This window comes from Danio rerio, chromosome 11, assembly GCF_052040795.2.
Source record: "Danio rerio strain M-AB ecotype USA chromosome 11, GRCz13ab, whole genome shotgun sequence".
NCBI lineage: Eukaryota > Metazoa > Chordata > Actinopteri > Cypriniformes > Danionidae > Danio > Danio rerio.
The window spans coordinates 30045335-30060737 of NC_141031.1; the positions used below are offsets into that span (position 1 = coordinate 30045335).

The 15403-nt window shown below is 37.3% G+C and overlaps 2 long non-coding RNA genes across 4 annotated transcripts in view; both read left to right on the forward strand.

Moving 5' to 3' along the window:
- LOC141376616 (uncharacterized) overlaps positions 1-15403 on the forward strand; it is a 131628-nt gene that overhangs the window by 67857 nt on the left and 48368 nt on the right. The window lies entirely within an intron of this gene.
- Positions 962-9165, forward strand: LOC147841809 (uncharacterized). Of its 2 annotated transcripts, XR_015502660.2 has the most exons (6): positions 962-1101; positions 1422-1533; positions 2482-2608; positions 2782-2867; positions 3160-3202; positions 3300-3842. It is a non-coding gene; the product is annotated as an uncharacterized LOC147841809 (long non-coding RNA). The 2 variants fall into 2 exon arrangements; XR_015944901.1 differs by lacking the exons at positions 962-1101; positions 1422-1533 and adding an exon at positions 8976-9165 and having other exon boundaries at positions 1572-2608; positions 3300-4103.

Sequence of the window (15403 nt, forward strand, 5' to 3'; positions counted from 1 at the left end):
GTTTGTTGATCGGTTGGAGCGTCTGTTGTCTTTAAAACAAAACCGCTGACTGTTCGCTACACCAGATTATTTCGTTCACTTGGTACTCTGTATTCAAGTATCAAATATTTAGCTATATTAAGAAGATATTAAGGCTATTTTACAGTTTTTATTTAAACTGTTTGGGTTCAATTGGAGTGTTTTTATTTGTTAATGAACTGCTACACATCTTTTCATTGAATATTTCGATAATAAATTGATGTTTTAAATTTCTGTCTCCAAGTTTGCAATGTAGATTTCTAAATTCAAAAAGTATAGGCTGATAATTATTTTATTTTGACTGCAAATGATTTAAACTGCTTTCTCAGTGATTGGTTGCAGCTGGAAGAGCATCCGCTGCGTAAAACACGTGCTGGATAAGTTGGTGGTTCATTCCGCTGTGGCGTCCCCAGATAAATAAAGGGACTAAGATAAAAGGAAAACGAATAAATGAATGATTTAAACTGTTGAATTTGTCTCACCACATGAGAACTGCATGATGTATTCAGCGCGATATGATACAGCTTGTTTATCACTTGTGCTATTTTAAGTGAAGGCAAATGAAATTGATTCTGGAGTCGACTCCAAAATTAGGAGTCGAGAATCAGAGTCAACTTCAAAAAACCTGGAACCGAACACCCCTACTCAAACAATCTTACGTTTAGACACTATAGCCAATTTGTTTATCCAATTCACCTATAAGGCTTGTCTTTGGACTGTGTGTGAAACCCACACAAACACGAGGAGTACATGCAAACGCCACACAGAAACTCTCCTGGTCCAACGGGGACTCAAATCAGCAACCTTATTGGTGTGAGGCAATCGTGCTAACTACACAGCAAATTCATCTGAGTTAAATTCTCGGGGTTGAAGCATTTCAGAGTAAAGTGTTGACGTTAAAGAGTTAGATTTTGATAAATGAATATAATAAGAGTTAGAATTGATTTTATTCAGTGCGAAATCAAGGAGTTATCTTTTCAACACTTGGTGGTGTTATTTCCAACATCCGGGAATTCATGCAGCCCCAGTCACTGAAGAATTTTCCAGACGCCATTTTCCATCTGAGGTTTAGAACAGCAACTGGTGAGTCAAACTACCTAAATGTTGGTATTTTACTGACTTTCTTTAAGGAAATACAGTTGTAAACATATTGTTAAGTTAATAACTTTAGAATGGAGTGACAATTTTAATCTTCTGCGGTTCATTCATGGTTGTTTGTGTATCTAGCTTAACTGTATTACTATTCACTTCTTTTCAAGAATGTTTTTATATATGCTCACGCATACATAGTGCATAAAAATATCAAATGTACATGTTCAACACATTTCTGTCACGCTTAATGCCATTGTGTGCGTTGTTACCCATCTGTAAAATAAAATCGACACTTCTCCTTTAATTCGAAGCAAACTAGCGAGGGAATCCCCGGAGCAGCCTAGCCTAAGTTACTCTGCCCGGATGCTAACGGCAACACAGGACGGTTTCCATACGCTCTGGAGAGTTTCTAAAACATATCTGGTGAGTAAATGAACATATGCTTACTTGTAAAAGGCTTCCTGACTAAAACATGATTGTTTGTTATTCGTGTACGTTAATTTGGTTATTTTAAACACCGCGGCCCTTTTAAACTGGTTCATTCGTGGCCGTCCATATACCGTTAAGTTAGTTCATAGACTCGCGTGATAACGTACGCTTGAATTATATTAAGCGTTGACAACCATTAAAGTCGGAATGTTAACATTAATGTCTTTAAATGACCGCGTTTGCACTTTCTCAGACATTTAAGGTTACAGAAGTCTCCCGGAAGTTGCGGGACTAACGTTAACGTTATCCCGCAAATGCACAGAGACTCCCAGATGCCCAAGTAGATGCCCGCAAATGAATGATAATCTCCCGCCCGGTCATTAAACACTTTGCACACCCCTCTCCACCGCATCCCTCCCAGCTCTTCAGGTACGTCGCGCGCGCGTCACCCCCACCGCTCTTCAGGTACGTCGCGCGCAACTCATCTCATTGCTCTTCAGGTTCTCATCTCTCCCGCTACCTCCCGCAAATCAACTCTGTATCCCCCGAAAATTACTTTTCCCAACTCGGGATGTCTGACGTTAGTAAGTTAGGCTATTTCTGTAGTCAGGAACATCTTAGTCAAGCTTTTTCTCTTGCATGATATTGTGCTTAAAACTATAGGCTAAACTTAGCATGTACTGTACACAACATTTCCTTTTTATTAAAGACAATTTAGTGCGTTGTAAACAGCCACCTGTCTGTAAAATTAATCAACTGATTCATATTTGAGCAGCCTAATGTTGATAAAGGTTTGATTTGTAGATTTATTATCCATAATCAACATCTGAATCAAAAGATATCTGAAAAAGTGTGAGGCATACTTTGTGATGTTCATCTCTCTTTTTTATCTGAAGGTTATGCATATGTGTTAAATACTAATTTTTTGTTGTTTTTTAACAGCCACAGTTCTCTATATAATAACACAAGACCCTGTGACGGTGGCTGATTAGACACGGATGGTGTATTTCCATAGTTGGTGGAATGACCAAGCACACCTTCTTGGTCATATGTGGTGATAATAATGAAGGTATATTTGATAAAGTTCTGTATTTGTTTCACAAGCTGAGAGGGTATTAGAGCATTAAAGAATAACGAATGACATGAAGGTGATAAGTTTTGTATTGTGGGTGAACTGTTACTTAAATAATGTTTTGCTCTTTGCTTTGCACTTTTCCTCTTCTGCTTATCCTAATATTTTAGATTATATTTGGACCTGAAACATCTGCTAGACTCCAGGAAAGGTGGCGTCAATACTGGACCTGAAAGGGCCTAAGAAGTTGAATCTGGTAAAGAAACATGCACGCACGCACACGCTTACAGAAAACTGTTGTTTATGAAGTTTATGAATATTTTTTACACTGTGGCCAATATTTTGTGGAAGTCAGCATCACTAAATGATATAAAAGATTTTAAGCTCCTCTAAATTTTGCTCCAAGTGTTGTGTTAAATTCAGGATTCTGGACAGACAGCTGCCTGTTTTTCCAGTTCTAGTCATAGTGGTTAACCTAATTGTTTTTGGAGATCCAACAGTGATATATGTGTTTTTTCTACTTTTCCATATCCTGTCACCTCAACCAGCTGGGAGAGTCAAGTTGTGGATCATCATAAAGATTTTCAAAAGGTGAGTTTAGATTTCTTGAATGTTTTATTTACTTTAAATGTTCTTTTAAATATATCATAGAATTTGATTGCAATTTGTTTTCAAACATTTTTCTTAGTCATGCTGGAGTCTTGAAGAGTTCTTAGATGAGCTTCACCCTATATCCGTGCATCAGGAACCACCAGACGAGCGATCAGCAGCTACTACATCGTCATGGATAAAAAGGTCATCCTGTGGCTGGGAAGCACTTCATTCACAGGACATGCTTGATGAGATTTCCTAGCTCCAGTTTGTTTTCACACAAGTTTACAGCATTTATACCTTCATTTAAACTGCTGTGTTTGATATGGAGGACCAAGGAAACACCCGAAGTGAAAGATTTGCACGCCAAGTTGTTTAAAATGTAATTTCACAAGAAAACTATGAGTTCAGAAGTAAACTATGAGTGACGCTATATTGAACTTTCAAATTGCTCTGATAACACATCAAGTTTGGACCAAAGGACTGAAACAGCCTTTTTGAGCACTGGTCATACATATTTTGTTGATACTATCTGTACTAATAAAACATTTAAAGCATATTTGACATTGTTGCATTTTAAAAACTGAATGAATTGTTGAAGTGGTGAATGTTTTCAAATAAAATGTTTTTTATTTTGTAATTTACAGTCTATTTGACCTTTTTACCATATTTACACTCAAGAGAGTTGAATAAAATAACAATATATTACACCAGGCGGTGTTAAATATAGTTACATTTTTTAACTCTGCCCTGAGTTAAAATTAACCCTTACTTCGGTGTCAATGTGCCAACCCTTTTGAAAGTGTTGATTTAACTCTGTTTTGAGTGGACCCCATGAGACACTTTCAAAGTGTTGAAATTAACACCCATAGAGTTGTTTTGGGTCCCCATATTTTGCTGTGTACTTACCAAGCGTGCCCCCAATGAGTAATTAATAACAGTATTTTGACTTTTAGGTGAACAAATTCTTTAAAGTGCATTTAAAAACTTTCGATTTATTGTGCTTCTTACAATACAAAGACAATAACTCTTTAAAGAACTGTTCACTGAGATTTTGGGGGAAAACCAAAAAGGATTCTTCGCTGTAAAACCCTGCTTTATCAAATGAAATGAGTGTAGTTAACTTAAAATGTACTGAACTTTAATTCTACTCATTTGAAAAGAGTTTTGAACTCAGTGTTAAAGGTAATGAGTTAGTTAAATACTCTATTACTTCAACTTAAATGGAGCAAGTTCACAGTACTCATATATATTAGCTTTTTAACTCAAATGGTTTGTGGCAATCGTTTTCCTCAAACGGTTTTAGTTTCCCTAACTTATTTTGTTTTACAGGACTCAGTTGGTTTGAGTTCTCTTCATTTATGCGGTTTTACTGTGTTCAAATTGCTTCATTTACTCAAATGGATTAAGTTTACAGTACTCATTAGCATTTGTTTTTGAACTTATATGGTTTGTTGCAATCGGTTTCCTCAAATGGTTTGAGTTATCTTAACTTTGGGTTTTACAGTGTTCTATTGAATCCTTCTTATTGTGCAACTAATGCACTGCTTAGTCTGCGCAATTAATTTGCTTGTGCAACCTGAGCAGCTGTAATTGTATTATAGCACTTCAAAACAAGGGTGCGATCCCTTCCACTGTCTTTCTTGCTGTGCCAAAATTGTCAGAATATCAGGCAAGTTTAAAGGTCATCGCCAAGTGTGTGACACACACCAGACATTAAGCTTGCCAGCATTGTCATTTTTTGAAAGGACTTCACTTACCTGATATCTAATAAACAACAGTGGAGAGCTTGTGCTATACATTACATACCTGCACTGTATTCTTGCGTATGGCTGTGATAGTCTGAACACAAAATGTTGCCACTCCTTGAAGTCTCTCTTGGCATGCAGTCGAGCCAAACTCTTTTCCCTGAAGAATCTGCATCTTGTTGCTTGTTCAAACTTGTTTTCTGGAAGGAGCTTGACAGATCTGCGAGTTCATTGAAACAGTACTCAGCTGGTGTTGCCAGTTGAAATTACTAAGCCACGTAGTCAGAGTCATTATGCTATTCACCTCGCTTCGTAGTGTCATAAAGGTGACCTCGTATTGAACCGGTTGATGGAAGGCAGTGGTTTTTATCACTGATCCAGAATCCCATTTGACAATCAATAAATGATTCAAGCGTCCTACATAAAATGGCAGCTTGCTCGGAAAAATTGAAGAAAAAAAATCCTCCACTAATGGAAAGAACATCCAAACAGTTTGAAGAGTCACAGAAGTATTATGCAATGTTGGAATTTGTCATGTGTACTTGTTCTCGCTTCTCAGTAGACATGCATGATGAGACACATTTGAAGCCAGTCTGAGTTGATGATGCGTTAAGTTCCCAATAAGCCTCGCTCCGAGCTTCTCTTTGTCTTAGTGAGCAAACACTGCAATCATAAGCATCTTAAGGGATTAAAGGTAGAGACGCTCTTTTGCAAAACATCATTATTGAATCGTCATCCATAAATTGTATAACTTAGGTTATACAGTAATGAAGCGCACAATATCGACTCCTGTCACCAGTCTAGTGTAACTGGAGTCATAACTGTACTATGAAATATGACTGTAGTCAGAGTTCAGACATATTGAACAGGTAAGCCCCAAAGCCAGGTAGGTCACATAACTCAAAGAGGAAAACATTGCTCGTGTTTCCTGAGCGCTCTTAAATATCTGGGGTGTGGTGGGGAGGGGGGTGTGCACCAAAAAAGAGGGTAGCAAAAGTCCCTTGAAACCCTCTGGGCCCAGATAGTCTTGGCTTGCTATAGTGATCATACAGGACTCAGGTTAGTCTGGTGCCTTTGGCGTTGAAATCAAACACTTGGCCTTGGAGTTGGATGAACTGTAGATGGTTCTTAAATTGCAATGATGACATGAATTCATCAATTAACAGGAATAATTAAGTCTTTTTGTCTTAAGTATTATGTTAAAATATTATGCTAAATTATCCCACATCCAAATATGTGCCTTTAGCCCAGTGGTCCCCAAACCCCGTCTGTAGATCAACTGGTACCCGGCCACACAAAAAAAAAATCATTAATTATTTCTGTTTTATTTATTATCTGAGTCTGAACAATCTTTTATTTTGAAAAATCTTTTATTTTGGAAAAAACGGCCGTAGTCTTTCCTTTACATTTCGATCACTTGAGCGCCAAAACGTAACTTATAAGCAGCAAAATGAGTAAGAAACAGATGTCTTTGGAAAGTTTCTTAGTGAAAAGGCCCAGTGAAGGACCCACAAACTGCCAAGGAATGGATCCACAACCCATTTGTCAACAAATCCATAAATCCAGCATGTCTGTGCAAGAAAAACAACTGCTGGAGATTGCAAATGGTGGCAGCTTATTTTCATATGACTTCTTTTGCGCATACAAGTTCGTCATTTTCAATGGAGGTTTGCAGCTTGTGCATGCTTGTAGATTTCAGGCACACCACAAAACTTGTATCAGAGTTGCAGCAATGTTTTGTCAGCTTGTCATCCTCTGAGAAAATGGTTGATGGTCGCCTAGAAATCTACATATACTCACCCCACGGGTAATAAAAAGGTTGGGGACCACTACTTTAGCCTACTTTTTTTGTGAAACCACAAAAATACTTCTACATACGTACATTTAACTGCGGTTTCTAAGCAAACTGAATGCTACGCTACAAAACAACTTTTGTTCTTTTTCACACTAATGATATTTACAGGGACATATCATCGATGAATAATTTTTAATTGATGAATAACGAATTTAAGAATAATTTTTCATTGATTATTTGCATGCAGTTCTTTGCACAACACCAAATGAATACCACAAAACATCTTAACGATGTCCATAATTTGTAATGGAATACGTTTGCCTCACTTGGCTCCATTTGGACAACTTTTCTAGCATGGTCAGTTTGTTTAGTAGCTCACATTGTGTACTGTTGTATTTGTGATGCAGAACACTTGGGTTCAAGTCCAGCGAATCATAAGAGAAATAAAAGTAATGCAAAATCAAGGTAAAACTATGTGGTCGCAGTGGACTTTTCTCTTACAGCTGCTTTTGAAAAACCTTTTGGATGGGTTTAGAGAAGGGTTTAGGCAGTGGTTTGCTTGATGATCTGTATGACAAGCCCTGTATCCTAAGTCAGTGGTCCTCAACCACCAGGCCGCGGACCGGCTCTGGTCCGTGAATCAGTTGGTATCGGGCCGCACAAGAAATCATTAATTATTTCCCTTTTATTTATTATCGAAGTCTGAACAATCTTTTATTTAGAAAAAATATTTTATTTTAAAAAAGGACCATATTCTTACGCTTTCACATCTAAAATCGCAACCAAATTTAACCCACAAGCAGCAAAATAAGTGAGAAACAGATGTCTTTTAAGGGGAAAAGACCAGTGAAGGACCCACAAACTGCCAAGGAATAAATACGCTATCTATTTATCAACAAATCAGGTGAATCCACCATGTCTGTGCAAGAAGATCAACAGCTGGAGATCGCAAATGAGGCTGTTAGAGGCTGTTAGCAAATCGCTTTTTTTCTAGAGTTCACGCTAGTTCATTATTACCAATGGAGGTGCTGGGCTAGCACGCCTTCCAGACGAACCAGTTGAATGAATGCCGCAAGAAATGCACCACGAGTCACGTGACAAGAACTGACCGTTCAGCTTAAACTGAATATACAGATTTCAGTAGACTAATTATCTTAGACAAACACAGAACTGCCAAACACTGCAGTGCTTTGTAATTTTCTGCATAAATAAAACTGAGAAAACGATTGGTTGCCTAGCAACCTATAAACCTCCGACCACCCAACAGGTCCGCAACAAAATTGTCAAGCATTGACCGATCCGCGGTGATAAAAAGGTTGAGGACCACTGCCCTAAGTGATGTATTTCAGATTTTCAAAAACTTACAATGCACCCTGTAGTAGATTTGTCATCTGAAACAACAAAACTTTTGGTGCGATGTATTTTGTGGTTATCAAAAATGTAGGCTGAGGCACATGTTTTCGGTGAGCCCAGGTTTAAATTATCATCTTTAGTGAAATAACTTGTCATCAGTCTTTTAATAGAAATGCATTAAATTATCTTGTACTTCAAATAGTAAAACCTGACACTAGCAAAAACAAATAAGTAATTTTAACAAAAGTAAATGTCACCACCACTTTGCTTCTGGATTTATCAATCTGATAACCTGAAGTACATTCAAGTTATTGCTTATTGCTTTATTAACATGGCTTGATTGCTTGGTCATCTTTCAGCATCCATAAAATTATTCCAGAGCTTTGGACCAAACATGACCACTCTGCTGGGTTTCTAAGATGCACATTGACGTATGTGAAGTTTATTCATAAACTAATTTCGAGAGGATCACGTGATTATGATTGAACATGGCTGGTTCTGCATTAGCATGTATGATCCACCAATCTGGCTATTTCTAACCCACTAAAAAGAGCCAGGGTTTTTCACTACAGTCATCTTCGATTTGAAGAATTCCCCTTCCACCCCATACCTGTTCACCTTTCCCTCCATAGGGCGGCACGGTGGCCCAGTGGCTAGCACTGTTGCCTCACAGCAAGAATGTCACTGGTTCTAGTCTTTTAACAGAACGGCTGTCGTTTCTGTGTGGAGTTTGCATGTTCTTCCCTTGCTCGCGTGGGTTTTCCCCGGGTCCTCCGGTTTCCTACTACATTCCAAAAAACATGCACAACAAGTGAACTGATCAATCTAAATTTAGCACTACTGTCAATCTCTCATCCTGCAGCATATCTCTTCATAGCAATCATTTTAGTCATCAGCTCTTATCAAGGGGAGAGTTGTCGAGATCTACCTGAGCTCAAGGCTCCCCTCTCACCCTGCAAACGGCAGGGAGCCCAGGGCTCAAGGATCTTTTGAGCTCAGGGCTCTCTCCCGGGACAGCATGCCAAACTTGCTTATAATCAATCATCAGCTAAGTGTGAACTCTTGAAAACTACATTGCTTGATGTGGTAACAATATTTTCAGAGGTGTGCTAGTGACCGGCATACCGAGATTAATTTGTATTCTCATATACTGTAATATGCACATTTGCAATATTTCAATTCTGGTTGTGGATTTGATTCAACCTGTATGCTGTTGGGCTAGATGAAGTACAGTAGTGCACATATGAATTTGAGCAATGAAGTGATTTCTCTTGCATTTGTCACTGAATATATTGTGCGGCTGGCTCAATTGTTTTAATTGAAGCGATGCAGAGTTTATCTGTCATCAGATGTTTCAAAATAAAGGCTTGCCATGGTTTGCGCTGTCATTGCAGTCCTTATGTTTTTATTTCTTCTTTCAAGGAGACCATCAGGGATGATAAACTGCATTCCTTTCACTAACTGTGCTCGAGTAGAGGTGATGAAAAAGAGTGAATTAATATTTTGAATGCTGTGATGGCATATCTGACCACTAAACCAAAGCTGACACAATTTTTTATGCTCCACCTTGCTATACCAGACATATCAGTGGTGAGAAACTATGGGTATAAAGTAAGATAGTGAGTAGAGTTTGGTGACTAATTTTAAAATATACTGTAAAAAATGTAAAGCAGCTTTAATTAATTATTATTTAGTAACTAGTTTCACAGATTTTTTTTTATATTCACCCATATTTTAGCAATATTACTTGAGTTTTTTTTTTTTTCTTTTACAGTTGGCCCAAACTTGACACCAACTTTAGAAAGATTTCAATATTGCCTGGATTTGTGTTTAATTATCCAGTTAACATTAGCTATTCTGAATGTTGAGCGGGTTAGAAAATAACCTTTCGTTTAACTTCTTTGAAGTACATTTGTGCATAGTTCATATTATGTCTTAATTCAGTCAAGAATATTACTTCACTTAAAGTTGTTTTTATTTAACAGTAACAATTTATGATTTAGGATTTTTACAGTGTAAGTTGATTAATATTCTTGCTTGTCTGGACTAATAAACCCAAATCCAGCAACTATTATAAAAATTTTAAAGCTGAAGTCAACTGTGAATCAGATAAAAATAACAGTTCAGTTAATATTTTTAAGAGAGAAATTAAGTAATGATAAAAAAAATAATAATAATAGGTCACTCTTTATTTTGATGGTCCATTTGTTGAATTTAGTTACATTGCATTTACATGCCAACTAATTTTTATTAGATTATAAGCAGACTGTTAGATTGGGTTTAGGGTTAGTGTAAGTTGACATGTACTTGCAAAGTTTCTTATAGTCAGTTAAATGTCTGTTGAAGGAGCAGCAGCAGATATCAAGCAGACAGTCTACTTATACTCAAATGGACCATCAAAATAAAGTGTTACTAAATAATAATGATTTGCTTAGATAAAGAGTTCTTGCCGTTCTCCATATAGAAGTGCAACCCTGGAAGATCAGCAGACAGTATCTTGTAACCTCTTTTATTTTTACATTTTACAAATGCAAGTTCATTCATTCATTTTCCTGTCGGCTTAGTCCCTTTATTAATCCGGGATCGCCACAGCGGAATGAACCGCCAACTTATCCAGCAAGTTTTTACGCAGCAGATGCCCTTCCAGCCGCAACCCATATCTGGGAAACATCCACACACTCATTCACACACACACTTATACACTACGGACAATCTAGCCTACCCAATTCACCTGTACCGCATGTCTTTGGACTGTGGGGGAGACCGGAGCACCCGGAGGAAACCCACGCGAACGCAGGGAGAGCATGCAAACTCCACACAGAAACGCCAACCGCGCCGAGGCTCTAACCAGTGACCCAGGCAGCGACCTTCTTGCTGTGAGGCGACAGCACTACTGCGCCACTGCTTCGCCCCAAATGCAAGTTGTTCAGTAATAAAAATAAAAATCACTGATTCAACAGTAATAAAGGGACAAAGCCGCAAAAATGAATGAATGAATAAATAAATGATTCAGTCGTCTAAAATTGGCTAAATAACTTCTAGCAGCTTATCAATTAACTGTCATGGTCAGGTTTTGTTGATTGCCCAGTGTTATTTCTGAAACTTGTTATGCAAAAATATATACCAAATAAATTAAATTGAGCTAATATTGTTGCAATTAAAACAATTTTACCAATGCTGACTTGCCACTTGGATTTTTATTGCAGCATTTTTCCTCTCTCATGCCCTTTTAATTGTTAGTTACGTCGCGCCATATCGCATTTGCTATATACATGGCGGACTTTGTAAGGGGAAAAACTGAAAGCTTCACTGACAAGAAAACAGTTAAGCAGACCGTCTGCAGTGCAAGGATAAAGAGTGAGCCTCCTCTATTTGGCCTCTTTACTTTCTCTTTACTTTTTACTTTACTTCTTTGTAGAGTAAGGAAATGGCGCAAACTCACTCAAGACATCCTTTGACAATAAATTCAGTTCTAACTTCCAGAAAATTAATAAATGAACAATAATAAGTGACAGGTAGACAAATCTAAACTCGTTTTAATTAAAACAAATATAAATATGCATATAATGAATAATACTGCGAATAATAATAACATTATACAAATTGTCATAAATAAACTGAAAAAATTCCCCCGACATAAAAAGGCATGGAGGCAGTAGTTTTCATATTTATGTAGATAATAATCATTTTTGTAACATTTTAATCCTTTATTTTTTCCAAATGTAAAGAAATCTGTGTGTAGCTGTACATCCTGTGTGTATTATGTGTATTAAGCAATGTAGAGCCCACATGGGTGCTTAACTAACAAACTCTGCGCTGCACTTCAGACCAGCTTAAAGATCGTCATTTACACAGTCTATTTCAGTTCCTCAAAATAGCAACGTGCCAACAATGCGCCTTAACACACCTCCTTTTTAGACTGGAACACCCATGAGTCGACAAAGTGGCGCAAATGGATTTGCTATTTAAACAAAGGCACAAAACAAGAAAATTATGCGCTGGTCTGAAAACACTATGTACGAGTTGTTTATTGCGCCGGGTGTATGATAGGACCCATTGAGGCATACAGCACAGCTAGTATGTCTTTCATGACAATCTACTTAGAATCTCATCTCAAATCTCATTTCCAAAAACTCACAACCTCACAACCACCCATTTACCCATTCATTTCGCACACCGCAAGTGGTAATCAGATACTTTCAGATCATACAAACACCTTAGATGAAAGTAATTCACAGAAACCCCAATAAAAGCAACCAACATCCTCCTCTGTTTTAGAACTTGAGGCACGGAAAGAGCAAATGTACACTTATCCCTGTGCTTTAGGCCACGGACATGGCTGCTTTACCGCCATAATCCTGCTATTATTTCTGTTCCTTTCTCTGAAAATTACAGTTTTCACCGCATTAAGTTGGAACTGCTCCCGTGCTGATGTATTCACAGTCTTCCTATTGGTTTTGGCCCCCAGTGCTCAAGTCGTCTTTGACTCTAGAGTCATTAACACATTCTTTGCACTTCTAAAGGGATGAAGCGCAAAAAGCTACAGTCTTTTAATGTACAAACATCCACCTGGGCTATATGCGCTTTACATATCCCTTCGATATATTGTTCCTCCATATTCCGCAAATTAGGTTGAGTTGCAAGCTGGCACAGGTCTGGGAAGACATTATACATGGATTGTAATTTTAGACACATTGCCACACATGATGAGGAGAGGCCAGCAGGGAAGGAGATCTGTAATTAAGAACAGTTTGATGGTATTTCCTATGGCAACATGAGAGATGGGCTTCATTGTAACGCCTCGCGGGACCTCCTGTGTCGTACGACTGTCAACTCACAAGCGTAGGAATGCGTCTTAAGTGAAAGTCTAAATCCCCTCCACCACCAAGCCCGACCTCCAAATAAACACAAACCAACACGCGCACATGCACACAATGGGGAGATTATGGTGTATCTGTGGGCTAGTAATACTGATGTGCAGGATTGTGCAAGATAATTCTTTGACAACTTTTCTTGTCGGTTTTAGTGCCCTTCTTATTTATTAAACATGTAGTTCACAACAACGGAGAACAAATTACTGAAACTAAATTACTTGACAGAAGTTCTCTGCAAGTTTTGGTTAAGTTTTACTTGTTAAGTTTTTCTACAGGTATAAAGTTTGCATGAAACAAAAGCTGGTAAGACTTTTATTTCAGTATGTTAATGTACTTTCAACTGAAATAGAATATTGAGTAAAGGGTAGCGCTTTCTTTTTGCGCGTCATTCATTTGTGCCAAACTAATGGTAAGAGTACCATTTGTGGCTGAAACTGTAAAACTGATGTCAACAGAGAAGGAACACCACTCCAAACACATAAACAAATGGTCAGATTTTTTTGAAGATTACCAAAACAAACATTTTTTTCATTGGATTAACTTGCACAGATTAATTGTTCAAGAATACCCATGTACACTAGTAAAAATTTAGATTTTACACAAACTTTAAGCATTTATTTTTTATGTGGAACAACACCATAAAAGGTTTTAAGCAACTTCAACTATACTTCCTGACAAAAGTCCTGTCGTCGATCCCAGTTTTAAGACTAACAAATAATAACCTGACTTCTAGTTGATTATTTGGAGAATGTGGCAAAAGGTAGATTTTTCAGATGAATCATCTGTTGAACTGCATCATCACAAATACTGCAGAAGACTTATTGGAACCCGTATGGACCCAAGATTCTTACAGAAATCAGTCAAGTTTGGAGATGGAAATATCATGGTTTGGGGTTACATTATTGAGGGTGTATGAGAGATCTGCAGAGTGAATGGCAACATCAACAGCCTGAGATATCAAGACATTTTGTGCTGCCCATCACATTACAAACCACAAAAGAGGGCAAATTCTTCAGCAGGATAGCGCTCCTTTTCATACTTCAGCCCCCACATCAAAGTTCCTGAAAGGTGCTCCAGGAATGGCCAGCCCGGTCACCAGACATGAATATTATTGAGCGAGTCTAGGGTAAGATGGAGGAGGAGGCGTTGAAGATGAATCCAAAGAATCTTGATGAACTCTGGGTGTCCTGCAAGAACACTTTCTTTACCACTCCAGATGACTTTATAAATAAGTTATCTGAGTCATTGCAGAAATGCATGGATGCAGTCCTCCAGGCTCATGGGAGTCATGCACAATATAAATTCTTTTGCCACTGCTCCATGACTTTATATTCTGTATTGTACAATATTTCTGATAAGTGAAAAGACTTTTGTCTCAGCAAAGTCAGACCTTACTGTCCTAATTAAATCATTAAAAAATCAAGGCATGATCATATTGTATTTTGGTAAAATAAGCATAATCTAGAGGCCTTTGCCTTTTATATAAGCCACTTGTTGCTACCAAATGTTCAAATAAAAGTCAAGTTATTGTTTGTTGTTCCTAAAACTTTTATAGGCAACAACACTTTTGTCAGTGTATTATTCCACTAGTATTCCATTTACTCAATTTCTGTCTTTAAATTATTTCTTGAATTGTTCGGTTTTTTTTTTTTTTTTTTTTTTTTTTTTTTTTTTTTTTTTGGCCCATACCTGACTTAAATAAAAAAGACTACAAAGAAATTCTTGAATTGGCTGGCTTTATTATTTCTGTCCAGTATGTTTATTAGCCATTTTAAAGGTTGACTGGATCTGACAATTATTATTTCATTCAATATTATTGTTCATAACTACACCCAAGCAACACTTAAAAAATAACTTTTGCTTCTTGTATAAACTACTTGTTTAAAATACAACACAATTCTTAAGGGTTTTCAGAAGACAACTTTATGTTTTTTAGTCCACTTAAATTTGTAAAAATGATTGTTAACTTAATCGATTTTTATAGGGACAACATGAAGGATGTGTGTGGAACCTTGCACTTTTTACAATAAAGTATACTCAAAGTCTCACAGCAATTTGTGATTTTTGATTTAGTTGATAATTTTGATTTGATTGCACAATAATTCATATGTTTAAGTATATTTCTAAAGTATTTAAGCGCTCTTCCCCTAATAAGGGTTAAGGGAAAGGTTTGTGGGTGTGTCTCCTTTTAAAAATCACGTTTATATGTAAATAAAATCATTTGAATTTGTGTCAATTGGCCACTTCTCTCACAATAATCAAAATATTCACATTTCCTCATGACGTTGAGCTGGAATATTAGTTCAACCAACACAATCTCACGGCAATTCATAACTTTTTTATTTAGTGGCTAATTCGTATGAATTCGTACGATCTAATTCGTACAATTTAGTACGATTTGCTTATCCCCCAATGACGGTTGGGGTTAGAG